The sequence below is a fragment of the Miniopterus schreibersii genome (genome assembly GCF_964146895.1).
Source record: "Miniopterus schreibersii genome assembly, chromosome: 12".
In the NCBI taxonomy this organism is placed as follows: Eukaryota; Metazoa; Chordata; class Mammalia; order Chiroptera; family Miniopteridae; genus Miniopterus; species Miniopterus schreibersii.
This window is the reverse complement of record NC_138112.1, coordinates 35,732,646-35,755,300: the sequence shown is the minus strand read 5'-3', so window position 1 is coordinate 35,755,300 and position 22,655 is coordinate 35,732,646.

Here is a 22,655-nt window from a genome sequence, read left to right as displayed (position 1 = left end):
AGGAAACTACTACAGCAATTAAGCTGGAAACCCAAGTAATCGAGTCATTAGCAAATATTTTAAGTCTTCAAAAGAGATTCAAAGGAGCCTTTTTGGGGAAATGTTTCTCATTTCCACTTCATTTATCATCTCTAACAACAGCTCTGGAAAATTGGTGTTAACATCCATTGCCTCTTTTCTTTTTTAATATATTTTTATTGATTTTTCAGAGAGAGAGTAAGGGAGAGGGAGAGAGAGAGAAACATCAATGATGAGAGAGAGTCATTGATCGGCTGCTTCCTGCAGGCCCCCCTCTGGGAATTGAGCCCGAAACCTAGGCATGTGCCCTCACCTGGAATCGAACCCTTATCTCCTGGGTCATAGGTCGATGTTCAACCGCTGGGCCACACCAGCTGGGCCATCCATCATCTTTAAATCTGTGCCTTTTCTCTTTTGAACGCTTATTGCACTCTTAGTTCTTGCCCTGTCTCCTGGGATGGCTCATATTTCAAATTAGTGTGAAGAACTCTGGTGTCATACAAAGTGCACCCACATGAGGAAGCCAGACCTGGGTTCATATCCCAGCTCAGTCACTTAGAGGCTACAACAATGGGAAAATCGCTTCTTATTCATTATAGGGTTTGGGGCTTGGACATGTGTGTGGCTCGCTTTCTGGAGATGAAGGAGGAATAAGCCTGTGGTGGAAAGAAGTACATTGGTATCCACTAAGCGTAAAGGGGACTCCCCAAATACTTTTTTCTACACAAGACCCCAGATCCTTCACGAGGGAAGGAGGCCAAATAATGACCAGGATGTAGGTTGGAATTAATTTGATTTAAATTTAATAAAGTAATATGTTGCCTGGCCGGGCGTGGCTCAGCGGTTGAGCGTCAACCTAGGATCTAGGCGATCAGGGTTCAATTCCTTGTCAGGGCACATGCCCGGGTTGCGGGCTCCATCCCCAGTCAGGAGCCTGCAGGAGGCAGCCGATCAATGACTCTCTCATCATTGATGTTTCTGTCTCTCTCTCCCTCTCCTTTCCTCTCTCTGAGATCAATAAAGATATATTTTTTAAAAAAATAATATGTTATTTCTTCCTCCCCTAAGTTTGTGGAATAAAATTCATACCCACTACATAATCAACAGAAAATATAAAACTGACAGCAGCTAAATTGTACACAAGAAAATTACTTATTGACTAAAAATTGATGGAAAAACAAAATGAATCTTCTAGACAAAATGTAGATCTGTAAAATTTGTCCCAGGAAAAGTGGACTTGATAGAACATAGAAATAGCAACCATAAAAGATAACTTACAGTGATAGAGGTTTTAATTATTAAACTGTGATATGGATTTTTAAAAATTGACTGATAACTCAAATCATCATAATAAAATTTATACAGAAGGTTATTTTTCAGATGAAAATAATTGTAGCTCAATTTTAAGTGAAAATGGATAAGTTGGAAATAGATTTAATATGCTATATAGAAAAATCAAAGGTATTGAGCTGACCCAATGGCATTTGTTCTGGGAAATATTTCCTTAGTGAAAAGTAATCAATATGATATAATTCCATCTAAAAATCTGTATTCATAAACACAAGACAAAATCACCCTGAGTGTCAAAACAGGAGACCAAATATCCTGACCTCTCTGCTAAAGTTCCTAGAGAGAAAATAGAAATGGAAACCAAGTCTTTGCTGATCTACATTTTACCAAGAATATTTCTCTGATTCTTCCATCAATTTTTCATCAATAAAAAATTTTGGTGTGCAATTTCACTGCCATAGTTTTATTTTTTTCTGTTGATTCTGTAACGGTTAGTGTCCATGTAATGAAGGCCTTGCCTTGGAGCCTCATTACTTAACATTTTCTTTGTCCGTCCATTGCTCCATCTGTCCACTCACAGTTACCCACCAAACACCTACTCTGCACCAGGCCCTGGCAGAAGACTCAGGCCAAGACCCTGCCCTCATATATTGACACTTTTACTTCTTTTTTCTAATCCCATGCTTTTTCTTGTTGTTTCATTGGGGAGGACCTCTAGCATAATCTCGAATAAAAGTGATGATAATGGGCATCCTATTGTTATTTTTCACCAGGTAAAGTTCCCTTCTATTCTTAGTTTGAAAAGGATTTTATCATAAATGGGTGATGACCTTTATCAAATGATTTTTCTACATTTCTGGAGAGGATCTTATGATCTTTTTAAACTTTATTATGATAGTGTGGTAAATAATATTGATTAATTTTCATAGTGTGGTAAATTATATTGATTCATTTTCAAATGTCAAATCGACCTGTTTTCTGCAATAAACACAACTTGGTTGTATGGTATTATCCTATTTATAGATCTTTGGATTTGGTTTACTGATTTTTTTTTCTTTTTAGAATTTTTGCATCTTTGTTTGACCTATAATTGTCTTTTTTTTTTTTTAATATATCTTTATTGATTTCAGTAAGGGGAAGGGAGAAGGGGAGAGAGAGAGAGAAAGAAACATCAATGATGAAAGTCATTGATTGGCTGCCTGCTGCATGCTCCTGCTGGGGGTCGAGCCGAAACCTGGGTAGATGCCCTGACCAGGAATTGAACCCCGATCTCTTGGATCATAGGTTGATACTCAACCGCTGAGCCACACCAGCCAGACTGTCCTTCTTTATAATGTCTTTGTTAGGTTTTGTATCTAGGTATTGCTGATCACATAAGTTGAGAAGTTCTTCCACTTTTTCTGTTTCTGGAAGAATCTGAACCTGGAGTTTTCTTCGTGGGAAAATTTTTTTAAATAAAAAATTCAATTTCTTTAATAGAAACAGGACTGCTCGGTTTTCCGGTTTCTTCTTGTGTTAATTTTAGTAGGCTGTATTTTTCTAAGAATTTGTTCATTTCATCTTTTCAAATTAATTCTCAACTTTGTTGGGATATAATTATTCATAATATCTTTTCATTATCTTTTTGATGAATATTGGTCTGTAGGATGGCTCTCTTCATTTCTAAAGTGATAATGTGTCTCCCCTTTTTTACCTTCATCAGACTTGCCAGAAGTTTATCAGTGTTAGTTTAATTGGTTCTTTTGCTTCTCTCTTTCATATCTTTGTTTTCTATTTTATTAATGTATTCTATTTTTTTTTCTTTCTTATATTTTATTTGGATTTAATATTTGGATGTTTTTCCTAACTCCTTGAGGTATATATTGAGATAATTGATTTTCAGCCATATTTCTTTTCCAATATATGCATTTAAAGCCATAAATTTCACTCTAAGCATGGCTTAAACTGCATTCCACAAGTTTTGACATATTGTATTTTTATTATCATTTGATTCAGATATTTTCCAGTGTCTACTGTGGGTGTGTGTTTTTAATCAGAAAGAGGAAGGGAGAGAGAAAGAGAGAGAGAAACAAACATCAACGTGAGAGAGAAACATCCATTGGCCTCCCCCCATCCTCCCCACCCCACACACACCCTAATTGGGATCGAACCCACACCTCGGGCACATTTCCTGACTGGGAATCAAACTGCTACCTTCCGGTGTATGGGACAATGCTCCAACTAGCTGAGCCACATCGTCCAGGGCTATTGTGTTTTTGTGTCTGTTTTTCTTTTTAAATCCATGGATTATTTAGTAGTAGACTATTCAATTTCCAAAAAGCTTTGGGATTTTCCTAGTTTTCTTTTTGTTCTTGATTACTAGCATAATCCAACTGTGGTTATTGAGATACTCTATATAACTTCAGTTTTTTGAAATTTGGTTAGACTTACATTATATTCCAAAATATCAATAAATATTCCATATGCACTGTCATACTGAACTCCTAGAAGTTCCTAGATTTTGTTTTTCACTATATGACCTTTTTGTCCAAAGCATGTGTCACAAACTCAAATGCCTACATTTGAAAGGGACAGAGACAATATAAAGTAAAAAGAAGTCTTTAGACTCCTAAACTTGAACAAACAGAAAATAGACTGAAAAAACTACTCAGCTGCAAACACTGGCTACCCTTCATGAAAAAGGAAGGATGACTCAGAGTGCAGAACCAATACCCACAGAGAAGTATTCCCAAGTTGGGGCTGAATCACGGAACTGCTCAATTTCAGAATCAATGTGTGCCCTACCTGATTTCAGAATTGCTGTGGGTCAGTGATCCCTGTGTGCCTCCTCTTTTCTCCCTTTTTGAGTAGGAGGGTTTGTAGTTGTTATCCTAGGCCTGTGCTACCATTGTATGTTGGGTGGGGAGAGAGTAGATAACTCTTCCTTCATTTGCATATTTTCAGATAAAGTACAACTATACTTGAGGTTACTTAAGGAACTGCACCCAACTTGACTGAACTTGACTGAAATAATGAAGTTCTGGATCTCAAGTTGACGCTGTAATGAGATGAGACTTTCGAGGGACTTCGGAGTGGGAGAGGGTATTTTGCAAGGTCAAGAAGGCAGATTACGTATAGCCAGTCTCCACGGTGGCCCCCAATGATTCCTACCTTCTGATATTCACACCCCTGACACGTTGTGACTTCTGTGATTAGGTAATAAAATGCTTTGTGGCTTGTGCCTCGCTTTCATGGGTCACTTGCTCTGGTGGAAGCCAGCTGCCATGTCATGAGAACAGATTCATATTAGGAGGAACTGAGACCTCCTGCCAACAACCAAGCTTCCTGTCAAGTCTCTCCGATGACTGCGGCCCTGGCTGATGTCTTGACTGCAACCTCATGAGAACCTTGAGCCAGAATTCTTAGTTGAGCCACTTCCAAATTCTTGACCACAGAAAATATGTGAGACGATAAATGTCTATCGTCTTAATCCACTAAGTTTTGAGATAACTTTTTATGCAGAAATAGATCATTTATACTCCCACTTGGACTGCGTACACTTGAACTGTTAAAGAAAATCTATCTATTTAGGTCATGTAAGATCACTGTTATAGCAGTTGAACTTATATCATCACTAGTACAAAACTGTTCCTCTGACTGAGACATTTCTTTCTCTTTTTTTAAATCTTTTAAAAATATGTATATATTTTTAATTGATTTCAGAGAGAGGAAGGGGGGGGGAGAGAAACATCAATGATGAGAGTCATTGATTGGCTGCCTCCTGAATGCCCCCTGCTGGGGATCGAGCATGAAACCTGAGCAAGTACCCTGACCGGGAATCCAACCTCCATCTCCTGGATCCTAGGTCGATGCTCAACCTCTGAGCCACGCTGGCCAGCCTGAGACATTTCTTGAGCACCACAACATGACCTGCCCTTCACCTGGCTATCTCCCGCTCATCCTCCGGGACTTCCCTCTGCTATCTCCATCTCTGAGAAGCCTCCTGTTCCTGTGGATAGAGAGCCCTTCCATTTCCTCTGCAGCAGCACTGCTTACTCTGAGCAATAACAGACTATGTCCACGTCTGCCTTCTGTAGCAGGCAATGAACTCCTTGAAGGCAGGACCCCAGGCACAGAGACAGGTGTGGGATGGGTAGAGAGAGTCGGTGAGTGATTACTGACTGATTGAATGAGATAAATAGCTTCTTGTCCCTGAGGGCCTTAGTGACTTTGGAGAGCTTCTGTGAAATGGAACTCCTGTACCCCTGGAGTCTTCAGGGATCTTCCAGGAGCACTCAAAGGACCCTTCGAGAACTCCTTTGTTAGGCCCACAATGAGTTTAGAAAACGGACAACTCTCAGGGAGACTTTCAGGAAAGTTTCAGAGATTCGTAGTTGTAAGCAACAAAAACATAACAGAAACTCCTGGCTGATTTAAGAGAAGGATTTTATTAAAAGAATATGGGAATAAGCACATGAAAAGATGCTCAACATCGTTAGTAATCACAGAAATACAAATAAAAACCACAATGAGATACCACTTCAAACTCACTAGGATGGCTAATAATTAAAAAGACTGGTAATTACAAGTGCTTGCAAGGAGGTGGAGAAATCGGAAACTCCATACACTGTTGGTAGGGATGTAAAATGGTGCAGGTGCTCTGGAAAACAGTCTGGCAGGGCCTCATAAAATTAAACTTAGAGTTACTGTATAACCCAGCGATTCCGCTCCTAGGTATATACCCAAGAGAAATGAAAACATATGTACACACAAAAATGTGTATATGCATGCTCACAATGGCACTATCCATGATAGCCAGAGTGGAAACAACCCAAATGTCCATCAACTAATGAATGAATAACAAAATGTGGTATATCCATATTGTGGAAATTTTAAAAATAAAGATAACTGTTTTTAAAATTTTTATTGATTTTAGAGAGAGGAAAGGAAAGTGAGAGAGAGAAACATCGATTTGCTGTTCCACCCACCTATGCATCTATTGATTGATACTTATATGTGCCCTGACAGGCGATCAAACCCTCAACCTTGGCCTATTGGAGCTATGCTCTCATCAACTGAGCTACCTGACCAGGGCTATACTATGGAATGTTATTTGGAATAAAAAGTAATGAAGTACTGATACAATAAGCTACAACATAGATGAACCTTGAAAGCATTATGCTATATGAGAGAAACTAGTCAGAAAAGACTACCTCTTGTATAATTACGCTTATGAAACATCCAGAGTAGGTACATCCATAAATGGAGCACAGATTAGCGATTGCCTAGAGATGAGAGGGTGTTGTGGGTTGAATTATGACCCCCCCCCAAAAAAGATATGTTAAAGTCCTAACCCCTGGTACCTGTGAATGTGAGCTTATAAGGATTCTTGCAGATATAATCAAGATATAAATAAGATGATGTCATACTAAAGTAAGGTGAGTTCATAATATAACATGACTGATGCTATAAGAAGAGAAGAGAAACACAATGAGATGAGCACAGAGGGAAGAATGCCATGGGGAGCATGTCACGTGACAACGAAGCCAGCAATTGGGAGTGATGCACCTACAAGCCAAGGAACACCAAGAATTGCCAGCGACTTAAGGAGCTCAGAGAAAGGCATAGGACAGATTCTCCTGTAGAGCCTACAGGGAGAGCATGGTCCTGCCAGCACCTTGATTTTGGACTACTTGTAGCCTCCACAACTGTGAGAGAATAAATTGCTGTTGCTTTAAGCCACCCAGTTTGTGGTACTTTGCTATGGCAGCCCTAGCAAACTAATATTGGGGACTAAGGGGGAAAAGCAGTGCCTGCTTAAAGGGTCTGAGCTTTCTTTTCAGTGTGATGAAAATGTTCTTTTTTTTTCTTCTCATTGCTTTTCAGAGAGAGTGAGGGGAAGGGAGAGAGAAAGAAACATCGCACATGCACGTCTACCAGGGCCGGGGATCGAGCCTGCAACCGAGGTACATGCCCTTGGCTGGAATTGATTCCAGGACACTTCAGTCTGCAGGCTGGCGCTCTAACCACTGAACCACACCAGCTAAGGCTGAAAATGTTCTAAAATTGATTGTGATGATGGCTGCACAACTCTGCGAATATACTCAAAACTGCTGAATCTCAATAAACCTGTTATATTAAAAAAACAAAAAATACTATTGGAGAGTTCATAGAATCAACAAGAGGCCTAGAGAACCAGGTATAGAGCCAGTAATATCACTCTAAACCATAAAAAACTGGCCTGGGGAGAACCCACAGTTGCTTTCTCAAACACTAACCACTAAAGACTTTTAAACATTATTATGAAATGAAGCAGGTCCTCTTTTTAAAATATCAACTTGGTATATAATTTACATTCCATAAACTGCACCCATTTAAAGTGTATAGTTTGAATATTATAATAATTATGTATAGTGTCAGATGGGTATGAAATATTTCAGGATGATCACTTAATACGTTTTATAATGTCCAATCACTAGGGTGTACACCTGAAACTAATATAATATTATGTCAACTGTAGTTGAAAAAATAAAAGAATGATTAAGAAAATAAAGTGTATAGTTTGGTGAGTTCTGACAAAGGTATGTATTCCATGTAAACAGCATCACAATCAAGATACAAAATATTTCCATCGCCTGAAAAAATTTCTTCCTGTCCTTTTACAGGGAATCTCCCTCCATCTTCAGCCCAGTTAAGTACTGATCTGCATCCACTCCCTGAGCCTGTGTCCAAGCTTCCCACCAATTCTGTGAAGCACCCAACACCCGTCCGATAAATTCCTTCCCTTTAAGTGAGCCAGGATTGGTGTCTGTGTTCACAACCAAACATCCTGATAAAATAGGGGGAGAGCAAGTAAGGAGGAGGCAGGAGAGAAGTAACTCAGAGAAAACGTATTTACTCTGAATCCATGTATACAAAGTTCAAAAACAGAAGAAAACAACTGATGTATTATTTAGAGATACATCCCTATTTGGTAAAACCATGAGGAAGACCAAAGGCATGTCTGTGATTGTCTGGATCACAGTTTAACAAATACTCACTGTACCTCCCTCCACTGTGAAAGGACTGCATTTTCTGCCCCATTGAGGTTGGGCTTGGCCATATGACTTGGTTTGGCCAGTGAGATGTTAGTAGACATGACATGAGCTGTGCCTTAAATGTGCTTGTGCCGCTTGACGTGGCTCTCACACTTCAGTGAGCTTCTGGAAGAGGGCTACGCCCCAGGTATACTCTGATCCAAGTAGGATGAGAGACCCGTGGAGCAGACCTGGATCCAGTCTGTAGCTTGAAGCCAACCCAGGCAACCCACCCACCAAGCCCAGACCAGCCCAGTCCAGCCAAAGCAGTTAACCTGCGGACCATGAGCGTGAGATAAATTGTCATTGAGTTTTGAGGCGATACGTGGCATTTTTATAGCAACAACTGACTGATACAGAAAGCAATAGCAAACTCAGGAAGAGAGGGGAGGGGATGTGATCAGGGCCTCAAAGTGTCATAATGTTTTAGTTTTCAAGCTGAAAGGGGGGTTCACAAGAATTTGTTTCATAGTTATTCTTCACATGCATCCCTTATACACACTCTGTTATTTCCGATTTTTTTTTCAAAGTAAAAAAAAAAAGAGTGAGGAGGAGTTTGGGGCCATGGCCTACAAAAAACTGTTATGTGCCCGAGAGTGGGGCTGGTGCAATATGAGAGTAGAGGGGGCGGGGAGGGGTGCAGTGCAGAGGTGGATAAAACAAGTGCCAAATGGAGAAGACAGTACTTGGATCTGGGTGGTAGAATATTAGGAGATTTAATTTTCTTCTTTACCCTTCTCTGGAGTTCCCAAACTTTCTGCAATGAACACATATGACTTTTGTAATCAAAGAACAAAAAAATGTAATGGCAGACACAAGTGGTCACTTCCCAGCAGGCCTCTCTTTCTTCTCTGTTGATAGGATACCAAGCCAGCCACGGTAGCAGCCCTCACCCCCTGCCGTGTGGCCCAGTTCTGACAAGTGAGGTGAAAGGGGAAGTCTCCTTGGTGGAGGGTTGGGGCAGAATTTTAAGAAAAAATCCCCTCCCTGATAAAAAAGAAAAGAGAGAGACAAGGAAGGTTTTGTACATTGTCCTGTTATGGCATGATATTTGCATTTGCAGCAGCCATCCTGCAACTTCGAGGGAAGACGTTGCCAAAGAGGGCAGCTGAGGGGAGAGATGGCAAGGTCCTGGGTGACAGGTTGAGCCACTGAGCCAATCTAGGGACAGTTCTGCTGACTTCCTGTTAAGGGAGATTATAAAACTTCTATGGTTTAAGTCACTTTCAGTTAAGAAGACTCAGTTACAGCCAAAAACATCCTAATTGACACGGAATATTTTTTATTTTATATTATTATATATATACATATTTATGTATGTGTGTGTGTGTGTGTGTATATATACGTATTTCTATTGCTTTTCAGAGAGAGTGGGAGAGAGAGAGAAACATCGATGTGAGAGAGACACATCAATTGGTTGCCTCCCACACGAGCCCCAACCAGGGCCAGGGATGGAGCCTGCAACAGAGGTACCGAGGTACGTGCCCTTGGCTGGAATCAAACCCGGGACACTTCAGTCTGAGGGCCAACCTCTAACCACTGAGCCAAACCAGTTAGGGCCACAGAATATTTTTTTAAGTGTGAGAAGAGACATTATCTGAAAGACCTTAGAGACTCATTTCCTCTTCCTACAGGCAGCTCAGCACATCTCAGTTGGCCCAATGGTATCAGCCCCTGGCTCTAGGGGCTTCCCTTTCTAACTAGACCACTTCCTCGACTAAGAGGCTTCCAATGTGACATAGTCACATAGCTGTTCCCTCCCCATATGCACTCTATTTAAAAGCTCCTTTGTAAGTTATATAAACATCTAATCACTATGTTGTACACCTAATATAATATTGTATGTCAACGGTAATTTTTAAAAAATTTTAAAGAAATAAAAAGTTCCTTTTTTTAAATCATTCATGTCAGCAAAATATTTTCCTTCTCCATTTCAGCACTACTGGAACAGGGCCCCTTCTGCTGGGACTCTGGTCATGGGTCAATGTGGTCATGAGAGTTCCAGGGACTGCTTGTGCCCTACTTCTCCGCTTGTATGCTCCCCCCATTATACCCTATTTTATATTTGTACTGCTGAGTGGGCCTAGTGGTGTGTGTCCCATAACCTGTTTGCATGACAAGTGTTAAGCAAAGAGGAAACCTTAAGACAGTGACAGTAGGGTAGATATAAACTAGAATTGACCAATGTCAATATTGCAACTGGCTCTGTCCTCTCAACCAGACTTGCTCCTAAAGCTGAATGCAGGGTAAGGCCCCAGGGGTGAGAGGTGGGAAGCCATGCCCGCAGTCCCACCAGTGCCCACCCCAGCAGATCCACTTTCTATGCCCCTTCACCTACCAGGTCTCATCTCAAGAAATCACTAGTTCTTCTCACCTCTCCAAAGAGTGAGGTTTTAAAAACATAAATTAGCCCTAGCCGGTTTGGTTCAGTGGTTAGAGCATAGGCCCGAGGACTGAAGGTCCTGGGTTCCATTCCAGCCAAGGGCATGTACCTTGGTTGCAGGCTCAATTCCCAACCTGGTCAGGGGGCAACCAATTGATGTGTCTCTCTCACATCAATGTCTCTCTCTCTCTCTCTTCTCTCTCTCTCCCACTCTGAAAAGCAAAGGGAAAAAAATATATATAAAAAAAAACAAAACAAAACATAAATCACATCATCTCATTTCTTTGTTGAAAACTCTCCACTGCTTTCCATCACACTCACTATGTGTTCACTCCTGTCTGCCTGTCACCCTGTGGGAGGGAGATGCTCCAAAGAAGCAGGCTGTAGGATTTCTGCCATATGGGCACACCCAAGGTTCTCCCAAATACCATGTTCTGCGGATGCTAAGGCCACAATCTCCAGCAGCTGGTTCTTCAGGAGGAAACTTCAGCTGTCCCTCCCCACTCCCATCCTAACCCGTCTCTGCCCCACAAAGGACAGGCTGCTGGTGGAAATCATCTGCCAGGCTTGGCGGTAGCTTTATAGGTGCTACCCAAGTCGGGAACTTTCAGGTGACCTCCGCGAAAGCCTGAGAAAGTCCTGTACTACCCGGGTGCCCGGCTTGGGTGCAGCAACCAAATGTGGCCACTAGGGGGCAGTCACACATTTTTCTCAGCAGCAGGGATTTGGCTTTAACCAGGAACAACAGCTCAAGATGTTTTCAGCCTGATCCCAAGCAGAAGGGCCAGATGGAGATCTGTGGGTGCTCTGGTGAGGGCAAATAACTCGATGTGCTTTTAAAATTTACATTTTAAAATACTTGTTCAACTATATTTAGTGGGGATGGAAAGAAACTACTTTTTAAAATGTACTGTTTGAAATATAATTGACATAATATTGTTATTAGTTTTAGATGTACAACATAACGATTTTTTAAAAGAAACTACTTTTCTGTTAATAAATACAATATATGTAGTAGTACTATATCGCAAATGTTTTTAATTTAATTTTATTAATTTTTTAAAATTTATTTTTGGACAGAGAGGAAGGGAGGAGGGAGGAAGAGAAACACCAATTTAAAAAATATATATTTTTTTATTGATTTCAGAGAGAGAGAGGGAGAGGGAGAGGGAGAAAGGGATAGAAACATCAATGATGAGAGTCATTGATCGGCTGCCTCCTTCATGCCCCCCACAAGGGATCAAACCCGCAACAGGGACATGTGTCCTGACTGGGAATCAAACCAGGATCTCCTGGATCATAGATCGATGCTCAACCACTGAGCCACACTGGTCGGGCAGAAACACCAATTTTTGTTGTTCCACTTTAGCATGCACTCATTGGTTGATTCTTGTATGTGCCCTGACCGGGATTGAACCTGCAACCTTGGCATAACAGGATGACACTCCAACCAACTGAGCTACCTGGCTAAGGCATTGCAAATGTTTTTTATATCTTGATAATTAAATTTCAATAATATTGGTTTCCTTTTTAATCTTATGCATTGCCAAAAGGCATGATGTCTCAGGGTTGCCCCATCAGCCCTGGGGATGGGGATGTGCTGTGCTCTTCAATGCCCCCAATCCTTGGAGTGTGGTCTCAGCCCACTGAGTGGCCCCTCAGAGCCTCCTGATGACTGGCACACATATAAAAATGGAAGCTCTTTCAATTCCATAAACTCATTTTCACACATAACCAAAGGGTGATTATTAGTCACCTACTAAATACATTATTAAGTTAATAACAATTGATTTTTCACAAACAGAAGTTATACCTCACTAGGCAGTATTGATTACTCACAATGAGAACTTCACTAAGGAGTTCTGCCACCACACAGAACTGGCATGATCCAGTTGGGGTACAAAAAGGGTGACATCTCTTTTTTAGCAGGATTTTTGGCATATCTCTCTTGGTCCCCAAGTCTAGATTTGTCCAAGAACTCTAGAGGCTTATCCAAAGAGGTTGGTCTTATTTCCAGATTCCACTAAGTCCAAGTGTCCTTGACCACTGCTGGCATGATCTCATGTTGATTCAGATCCCTACTCCAGCCACACGGACCTTCAGGAGCAAGTTATCCAAGTCCACTTCCTGCTGGTGCAGCTTCAAGGGCCCAAGGAGTGTTTTAAGGGTTAAGCAATCACAGGCTTTTGCAGGCTGGGTTTGGGGTTACATTGACAACACAATTTCTTCAAAAGTGTAGTAAACCTTTGGTCTATTTGGTTCTGGTCAGTTCCAATGTGATCAACCACATCTCAAGGTCTTACCTAAACATGGTTTTCAAGCCTAAAGATTCTGATCTTCTACTTGTAGGTCATTCCCCCAACTGAGTAATGGCTCTCTTCAAGCATCTGAAACAAGAGGCTTGGGTGGGAAAACACCATCCTATTTTGCCAACAGGCTCACGGCTTTTCAAAAGAGGGCACTAGCTGTAACTCCTCCCACAGCTGCCACTTGGCAGTTACCACTTACAAGTACTTCAATGTGGAAGCAATTGGCTTTATAACTCTGCAAAACTCAAAATTACAGGACACTCAGTCAACCCAGATTATATGTTGTAACAAAGAGTTCCTCCCTTAGCAAAGCTGTAGAGTAGCTAACTCCAGTTTGAGTTTCTCTCTCTTTTTCTCTAGTAAGACTTTGCTAATAGTAGCAAGAAGAAACCAGAAAACACCATTCTAAATTTCCTTACCTTTCTACATTGCTACATGGCATTGCTACGACCTCAGTTAGTCCATGATATGCCCTCCAGGGTGAGGTAGCTAGTGTCTGAAGATCACCTCCAATGAACCATATCTCCTAGTATTTACACCCATGTGTAGGCCCCCCCCCTTAAATCTGGGTGGTCCTGTGACTCACTTCAAAGCCTTAAGAAGGTCTGGAAATTTTCATTTTTGCATACTTGAGATCCAGCTAGCATGTAAAGAAGCCCATGCTAAGCCACATGGAGAGAAAGGTCACAGCCCTTGCAGCCATCCCACCAAGCTATCACACACGGGTGATATTCCATCCCCCAGCCACCATCTAACTGAAACCTCATCAAAGACCTGTGAGACCAGCAGAAAAACCAGTCAACCCGCAGAACTGTGAGAGGTAATAAAATACTTGTTTTAACTGACTAAGTTTGGAGGTGGTTTGCCACATAGCAATAGGTAACCAACACACAAGGGTTTGGTTTTTTTCGACACACAAGGTTTTGACCAAATGTTTGACTACTGTATGCAGTGCCCAGGGTGCAGGGCCTGAGTCCTTGCCCTCTGCAACCCAGCTGCATTCATTGGTTAGGCATCTAGGTTCCGTCACTTGCAGTGCCCTATTTCCAGGTACCAGGTTCAACATCAGTTAGAATTAGCTTCACCAGTGAATGACAGAAAAATTAAAGTATTAGTGGTTTAAGCTAAATAAAACTTTATTTCTGCCTGGCCGGGCGTGGCTCAGCGGTTGAGCATCGACCTAGGATCCAGGCGATCGGGGTTTGGTTCCCGGTCAGGGCACATGCCCGGGTTGTGGGCTCGATCAATGACTCTCTCATCATTGATGTTTCTATCTCTCTCTCTCCCTCTCCTTTCCTCTCTCTGAAATCAATAAAGATATATTTTTTAAAAACACACAAAAAACCCCCTTTATTTCTATTTCACATAAATGAAGTCCAGAGATAAGTCAGGAGAGCTGGTTTGATCCTACACAGTTTTAGGGACCCAGGCTCCTTCTCTCTTGTTCCACCATCCTCAGCACACAGCTCTCCTCTCATGGCCCGAGAAGACTGCTCAAGCTCCAGCCGTCCTGGCTGTCTTTCAACCAACAGAACGTGAAAGGAACAAAGAAAGGTATGTCCCCTTCCTCTAAGGACATTTTCTGAAGTTGCTCCGGATACTTCTGCCTACGTCCCATTTACTAGAACATATGACCACACTCTGCTGGAAGACAGGCTAGATGTGGTCTTTATTCCAAGTGGCTATGTGCCCAGATGTGGGTCTGGGGTTCCACTAACGATGGAGGGGAATGACTCTTGGAGCTAAACTGGCAGCGGCTGCCACGATTGCTCTCATTACAGTGCTTTCTAGTCAATCCTGATTTCTGGAGAGCAAACCTCCTCCTCTGCTCTTATTGTTCGGACTTTCTTTGTCAATTCCTAAAAAAGAAAAAGAGGAGAAGGCAGGGGGGATTTGCTAGTATTCTAGCTGGAATTAAATTTATATAGTAATAAATGTACATAGTAACTTGGAGAATTGACACTTTCATGAATTTGTATCTTCCTAACCAAGAACATGGCCTATCTTTTCATTCATTCAGATCTTGTACTAGACCTTTTAATAAGTTTTGTGGTTTTCTCTTTATAGGTTTTATGCTTTTCTTGTTAAGAGTATTCTGAAGTATCTCACAGTTTGGTTGCTATAAATGTAATTTTACCCCCAATTTTGTTTGCAGGTATTCAAAGAGTAGAAAGAAAGATGGACACTTTGCTTCAACCTTTATGGCAGTGAGTGCTCCTGCTGAGAACTGGGAAAGGCATTGAAGAGCTACCGAACCAGCCAGGCCTGGGGGTGGCTAGGGTTCCAGAAAGGGAGCTAACGGTCTGCAGCTGCTTTTTATATCCTAATATAAAGTTTTCTTTAAAAGTCAAATAAAAAATCTGTCCTGGCCGGATAGCTCAGTTGGTTACAGTGTTGTTCCAATTCGCCAAGGTTGTGGGGTCAATCCCCAGTCAGGGCACATGCAAGAAGCAACCACTGAATGCATAAATAAGTGGAAAAACAATTCTTTTTCTTTCTTTCTTTCTTTCTTTCCTTCTTTCCTTCTTTCCTTCTTTCTTTCTTTCTTTCTTTCTTTCTTTCTTTCTTTCTTTCTTTCTTTCTTTTTCTTTTTCTTTCCTCTCTGTGTCTCAAAGTCAATAAATAAAAATTAAAAAAATAAGAGAAAAAGAAAAAATTTTAAAAGCTTTTGTTTTTTTAAGTTTATCTTATATAGTCACCTTGCCCGATTCTCTTATAAATTCTTAGTAGTTTGTAATTTGTCTCTTATGTTTACTGAACTTACAATATTTTAAAAATTAAATTTATTCGGGTGACATTGGTTAATAGGATCGTACAGGGTTCAGGTGTAGATTTCTGTGATACAGGATCTGTATGTTGCACTGTGTGCCCACCGCCCAACATCAAGTCTTCTTCCGTCACCATATATTAGGCCCCCTTCACCACCGCACCCTCGGGCATACAATCTTAACAGTAAAAATGTTTTATTTCCTTTTCTTGAATTTATAGCAGCTATTTCATTTTCTTACCTTAATGCTTGTGCTAAACCTGTAAGGAATAACAAAATACTTGATTAAGAAAGGAGGTGTTAATACCTTGGATAATGGAATCAAGAAGTTTACTAAAATGTTTTGAACCCCTCACCTGCCAGGCTCCACATCCATCCTTGGGTTAATCCTCACAACATCACATGAGGGAGGCATCGCTCTCCCCACTTGCAGATGAGGAAAGGACACTCAGAGAGGTTAGGTAACTTGCTCAAAGCCTCCCAGGAGAGGTGGTGGGGTAGGAGCAGCAGAGGGAGGAGGGAGGAATGAGGAGCCCGGGGCAGCACTGCCACCACCTCCCCTTTCCCCACCATCCTGCGCTGCATTCTGAAAGGAGTTTTAAGCCCTCCTAAGGGGGCCAGCTGCCGAGGCACAGAGTCAGTGCTATTATTAATCCGCAGGGATGGCGAATGATGGCTTTGTCCCTCATTCATCTGTTCACGCATTCATTCATTATCTCCATGAACATTCTTGGAGCACTGAGAACATATTCTGTGCCAGGCCTGCCCTGGGCACTGGGAACATAGAGACGACGAGGTCCTGTAAGTATAGGATTAGCCTTGGCTGCAGGTGGGCAGTAAGTGGAAGCACCTTCCAGGCAGAAGGAAGGGCATGCACTGAGGCCTCCAGGGCCACAAACGAGAGGTTTAAGTAGAGAAAAGAAGGAGCCCTGACAAGCTGGAGGGTCTCAGGGTATTTGATACAGGGCTGTTGTATCAGTCCTGTTCCCTCTTGACCCTCTCACTCACCGTCTGCCCAGGTGCCAGATGCAGGCTTGGCTCTGGGAAGAAACTTGCTCATATTGATCCCAGCAGGACTTGGCGACAACAGAGGAGGCTCTGTGCAGCCTGGGCACCACGGAGGGGCTTCCTTCTGCCATAGGTCTGCACTGTTGACAAACTTGGGAGACACTGCAGAGTTCGATGCAGAAGTAGCTGAGTGAGACCAAGTCTCCCTCTCCCAGGCATCAACGGGAAACAGTTGCATTTGCCATGACAGCATGTGTATTAATAGTTCCCTTGGTTTTAGGCAGAATTTTTTAGTTAATGGAAAAAAATTTCTGTTCTAAGAGCCAAGGTATACACCCTTAGCAATTCACTACTAGTTCTAGCAAAATTAAAGCTCCTGTCAGTTTCACCCTGCAATGAAAGAAGTGCTCAAAGTGCCTGACACCCTGGATACATTGAACCCCATTATTTGGTACATTTTATGCTTAATAACAAACTAGCTAGGAAAAGAAAAACCTCAATATTCAGATCAAGATAAGCCAATCTCTTATAACATGAGAAAGGACCCATCAAGGCAGAAACCAAATCCAGGAAAATACAGGTAGAAAAAGCAAAAGCAAACTTAAAACTATACAATCAACAGAAGAAAGACTCAGGCTCGGCCGGCGTGGCTCAGGGGTTGAGCATCAACCTGTGACCCAGGAGATCGCGGTTTGATTCCCGGTCAGCGCACACACCCGGGGTACGGGCTCGATCTCCTATAGGGGGCGCGCAGGAGGCAGGCGATCAATGGCTCTCTCATCATTGATGTTTCTCTCTCTCTCTCTCTCTCTCTCTCTCTTCCTCTCTCTGAAACCAATAAAGACATATTTTTTCAAAAAGAAAGACTCAGAGCTCTCCAGGATACATAAGAAGAGTCTAGACCAAGTCTCTGGAGAAATATTGGATAAAGATGAAAGACATGACAGCTTCCCACGTAGAGGAAAATGTGGGTAAAACTTGGAATCAGCAGGTAGAGACAGTATTTACGACCAAACAAGAGGAGCCAAGTGTAAAATGAAACATCCAAGATGGAGAGAAAAATCAATGCTCCATCAACATTGCTAAAAAGGAAAACAGAAAAGCCCATGTGACAGATCATCTTAAACGTCTTCAGGCTGAGCAAACCTCAGCTGAAAGAGTGCAGATCAAGATCTTCAGGGGAGAGGAAGTGAAGTGACTGTACTTTGTCAAGAGAAAGAAACGGCATCTCTTAAGAAATGATCGATCCATTATTACTTGGAGCAAGAGGAGGAAAGTTCTGAAGCAAATGACAAGATGAACATGTGAATGAAGAACTGAAGACCTTCAGAGAGCAATTACAAGGCCTTGAAGAAAAGCTGGCGAGCATCATTTGTTTTCAAAACCAAATTATTTCTCTTGAACGAAGCAGTCTTAGTGTTCTCGTGGCGGGGGGGGGGGGGGAGCAGATTTCTTTTTCTACATGATTTATCTAAAGGAATTGGCTTATGCAGTTGTGGGGGCTGGCAAGTCTGAAATCTGTAGGGCAGGCCAGCAGGCTGCAAACTCTCAGGCAGGGCCTGAGACTACAGTCCACACACTACACAGTCTTCCTCAGAGAAATCTGTTTTGCTCTTAAGACCCTTCAACTAATTGAATGATTATTAAGGATAATCTCCTTTACTTAGGGTCGGCTGATTGCAGAGGTTAACCGCATCTGCAAAATAGCTTCACAGCAACACCTAGATTCCTGTTTGATTGAATAACTAGGTACCATAGCCCAGCCAGGTTGACACATAAAACTAACTTCTCCTGCTCCAGGAAGCCTGGATGCATCCCTCTGAGGCGGCTTTCCACCAGGAGACTGTTGTCCTCTTTAACGTCCCTCATGGGCAGGTTTTTTTCTGAACACTCCTCCCATTCAGGAAATGTAGCATGTTCCCTTCGGGGTTCACTGAGCCTCCGCATAGCCGTCCCTTCTATTCAAACTCCAAAAACACTGCAAAGACCTCACACCACTTCATTTATTTTTTTCTTCAAAATTATTTTTGAATTATCTACTTTTTTTTGTTTAAAAACCTTTTTACAACTCGACATTAAAAAATAAATAATCCAACTAGAAAATAGACCAAAGATTAGCACAAGCATTTCTCCAAAGAGGAGATACAAATGGCTAATAAGCACACAATAGATGCTCAACATCATTGGTCTTAGGAAAATTAAAATTCAAAACCACAATGAGACAATTATCACCTACTACGAGGGCTATAATAAGAAAGACAATAATGAGGAGTGTAGAAAAATTGGAACTCTCATAGGTTGTGAGTGGGGATGTAAAATGATGTAGCCACTTCGGAAAATAGTGTGATGGCTCCTCAGAATGTTAAACATAGAGACACTGAAACCAGACACAATGGATCCGGGCTGCCTGTCGCTACTTCAGCCAATTAAGCAGAGACGAGGTTGAATCATATATGAATATTTTATTCCAATATTGCCGACAAAATGGGAGAGCAGAGGGATTTGTCCACATAAAATCTGCTCTTTCCTTCCCTTATTAGCTGGCTGGTTATACAGGGGTGCGGAAGAAAAGCTGCATGCAATGGGGAAAGGGGAAGGGGCTGGCTTTAGGATCTGTGTCTCCTTTCAGGATCTTGAAGTCCTATAAAAAGTAGTTAATTTTCAATGGTGTTAACGCCCAGCTCCACCAGTTCCTGGGACCTGAGCATTCTCAGGTCCTGAGGCAAACTCCTGGAGTGGGGGTCACTCTCCAAGCACAGCAACCAAATCAAAGTGCATCTGTTCTTTGTCTGTTCTCAAAATGCATTTTCTTTTCTGAGCAATGGACCCATTCAGGCCCCAAAGTGTCTCTCTTTTTTTTTTTTTTTTTTTACAGCTCTGTTTTTCTTCTTGCAGCACATCCTCCAGTTTCCCGGGGTTTGTAGGAAAACTTCTTATCTATAGTAAGGTGAATAATTATTAAACAACTAAGGTCCTATTCCTATTAAATGCCCTTTTCCCCTTTCACAATCACGGTCAACAGAGCATGATCAGCATCTCTGCCCCCTACAATACCATATGACTCAGAAATATCACAAAAAATGAACACATATGTCCACACAAAAACTTGTACACAAATGTTCATAGCAGCATTATTTATAATAGTTAAAAAGTGGAAACCACTCAAATGTCCACTAATAGATAAATGAATAAATAGAATATGGTATATCCATACAATGGAATAGTATTCATCAATAAAAAGGAATGAAGTGTTGATACATGCTACAGCATGGATGAACCTTGAAAATATTATGTTAAGTGAAAGAAGCCAGTTACGAAAGGCCATGTATTGTATGATTTCACTTACATGAAATGTGCAGAATAGGCAGATCCACACATATGAAATAGATTTTTGGTTGCCAGGGCTGGAAGGGAGGAGGATTGCTATAAGGAGAGAGTCACTGCTAAAAGGTATAGAGTTTCTTTTTGGGTGATGAAAATGTTCTGGCCTTGCCAGGGTGGCTCAGCAGTTGAGCATCGACCCATGATCCAGGAGATGGAGGTTTGATTCCTGGTCAGGGCACACGCCTGGGTTATGGACTCGATCTCCAGTAGGGAGCGTGCAGGAGGCAGCCGATCAATGACTCATCATTGATGTTTCTCTCTCTCTGTCTCTCCCTTCCTCTCTCTGAAATCAATAAAGACATTTAAAAAAAAAAAAAAAAAGTCCTGAAATTAGATGGTAGTGATGGTTGCACAATTCTGTGGATATATCAGAACACTGAACTGTAAGAGTGAATTTTGGGGTATGTAAATTATATCTCACTAAAATTATTATTTAAAAACTTTTACATAGTGGTTTTACTTTTGCTCAGATTACAGGAATTTTTTTTTTAGCAAAAAGAGATAGTATTAATTTTTCTCATTACATATGCTCTCTAGAAAATATTAGTGAATTTTAATTTCATGAATCAGTCCACTATTCTCTAAACAATATATTATCTGTGAGCTGTTTATAGCTCACAGAAAATACTTTTCTTTCTTTCTTTCTTTCTATGTACCACAGTTACAAGAGAAACATGAAAGTTACTGTTGGCTTGTTGGTCTCAATAAGTTTTAGTTGATTTAAATAGACAGTCTCTCAAAGCCAGGACAGTTGGAGCTGGGTGGGATTCCCGCTATGCTCTCAGCGCCTCTCACTTGTCAACCACAGTCTTTCCACCAGTCTACACAGCTTTGGAAAATAAAAACAATCTCAACAGTAATCATCAGGATTCAGAAGGTTATGAACTCCCAGGAATTGTACGCAAAATGTGACTCGTGTGCATTTTTTTTTCTGGGCAAAGTCTACACCCTTTATTAGCATCTCAAAGAGGGTCATTGACCAACATTTTAGAGACACTAGCCAGGTCTGGCTGCCTTTAGATTTTGCAGCAGCATCTATAGTTTAAGTTTGCAAAGCATCTTTTCCCCCCTTGTTCTGTCATAGCTCCCCCTCTTTGGGAGGATGATGGGTGAGTCTTCCCCTTGAAAACTGCTGCTGCTGCTGCTGGAGAATCTTTTCATCTGGTTGCTAAATCCAGAGAATGCAATCTAGAGCTGTCTGCATTGCTCCCCCCACCCCCACCCCTCTATGAAGGAGCCAAACAGCCCTTCACGGAGGGGAGCAAGGAGAGCTGGGGTGAGGGGTCTAGATCCAGATTCCCTGAGGCCACCTCCACCTTTCTCTTCCTTTGTTCCTTTCTTCAGTCCTTCTATCCTTCTGCTGTGGGGGCGGAAATTTTTGCTTGGAGAAGGTAGAATGTTCCAGGGACAGAAAGGCACAGGGTGGAGAACAGTGTGGTTTGGGAAAGCTGGTAACTGGGGCTGCAAGGAGGGGATGAGCTCAGTGGCTAATAGGATCGGCCATGGGGAATCCTCCAGCAAGTCACGCACTGCACGAAGGGCCCAAGGGCCCCGGGTGGCTTGAGGTCAGGATTACAGAAACCCAAGAGTGAGAGAAGGGAGCTTAAAGGGGCAGGCTGTGCAGCCAAGAGTGGGGTAGTGGCACTGTCCTGCCCCACTGGAGAAAGAAAATTTAGCCCCAGCCCTGATCGAGGGAGGAAAATCGGCTGTTCCCTCCCAGGGGAATTACAGGGATGCTAGGTCAAGACCCCTTGGAATCACGGACGAGTTGTTTGTTATCCAGCAAACTGAAGGTCTGAGGCCCAGATCAGTTGGGGAGGTGGGGAAGGGACTGAAGAGAGATGGCTTTCTCTAGGATCTATGTGCCCCCATTCCTTGCCTCCCCCCTCTGGCTCCCACTTGGTAGCGCCGTCCTGATCCCCTTATCTCTAAGGCGCTCAGGGAAATGCCCCCCTGCAGGAGCCTTCTGGGAAATGCTGCCCTGGCCGCCCAGGAACCATGAGCCCCGCAGCCCCGGTAAGGAAGAAGTCTCTGGGATAGGAGGAAGGGCCTATGGCAGGGTGGGTGCCCTTTTCAAATAGGGGATCGGACCAGGAACCTTTCAGGCCCTGACAGGCCCTGTTCTCTGAATGACATCCTTGTTTTGCTTGTAGGTGGGGGTTTGTGGCTGAGCTAGTCAAGGAAATGATCCTGGAAGGGCAGGCTGAGGTGGTAGATGCAGAAACAGTCTTCTCTCTCCAGTTGGGTCCCCCTCTATCCATTTTCTACTGTCCTAGAGGTACCTTTCCAATCCACAAATTAGACCACCTAACTCCTCATCTTGAAACCCCCAGCCCCAAGCTCCAGTCACTATGTCATAACATCCAAGCTCTTGAGCCTATCATCTAATGCCTTCATGCCATATCCTTGCAGCCCCTGCAGCTTCATCACCTGCCACTCCC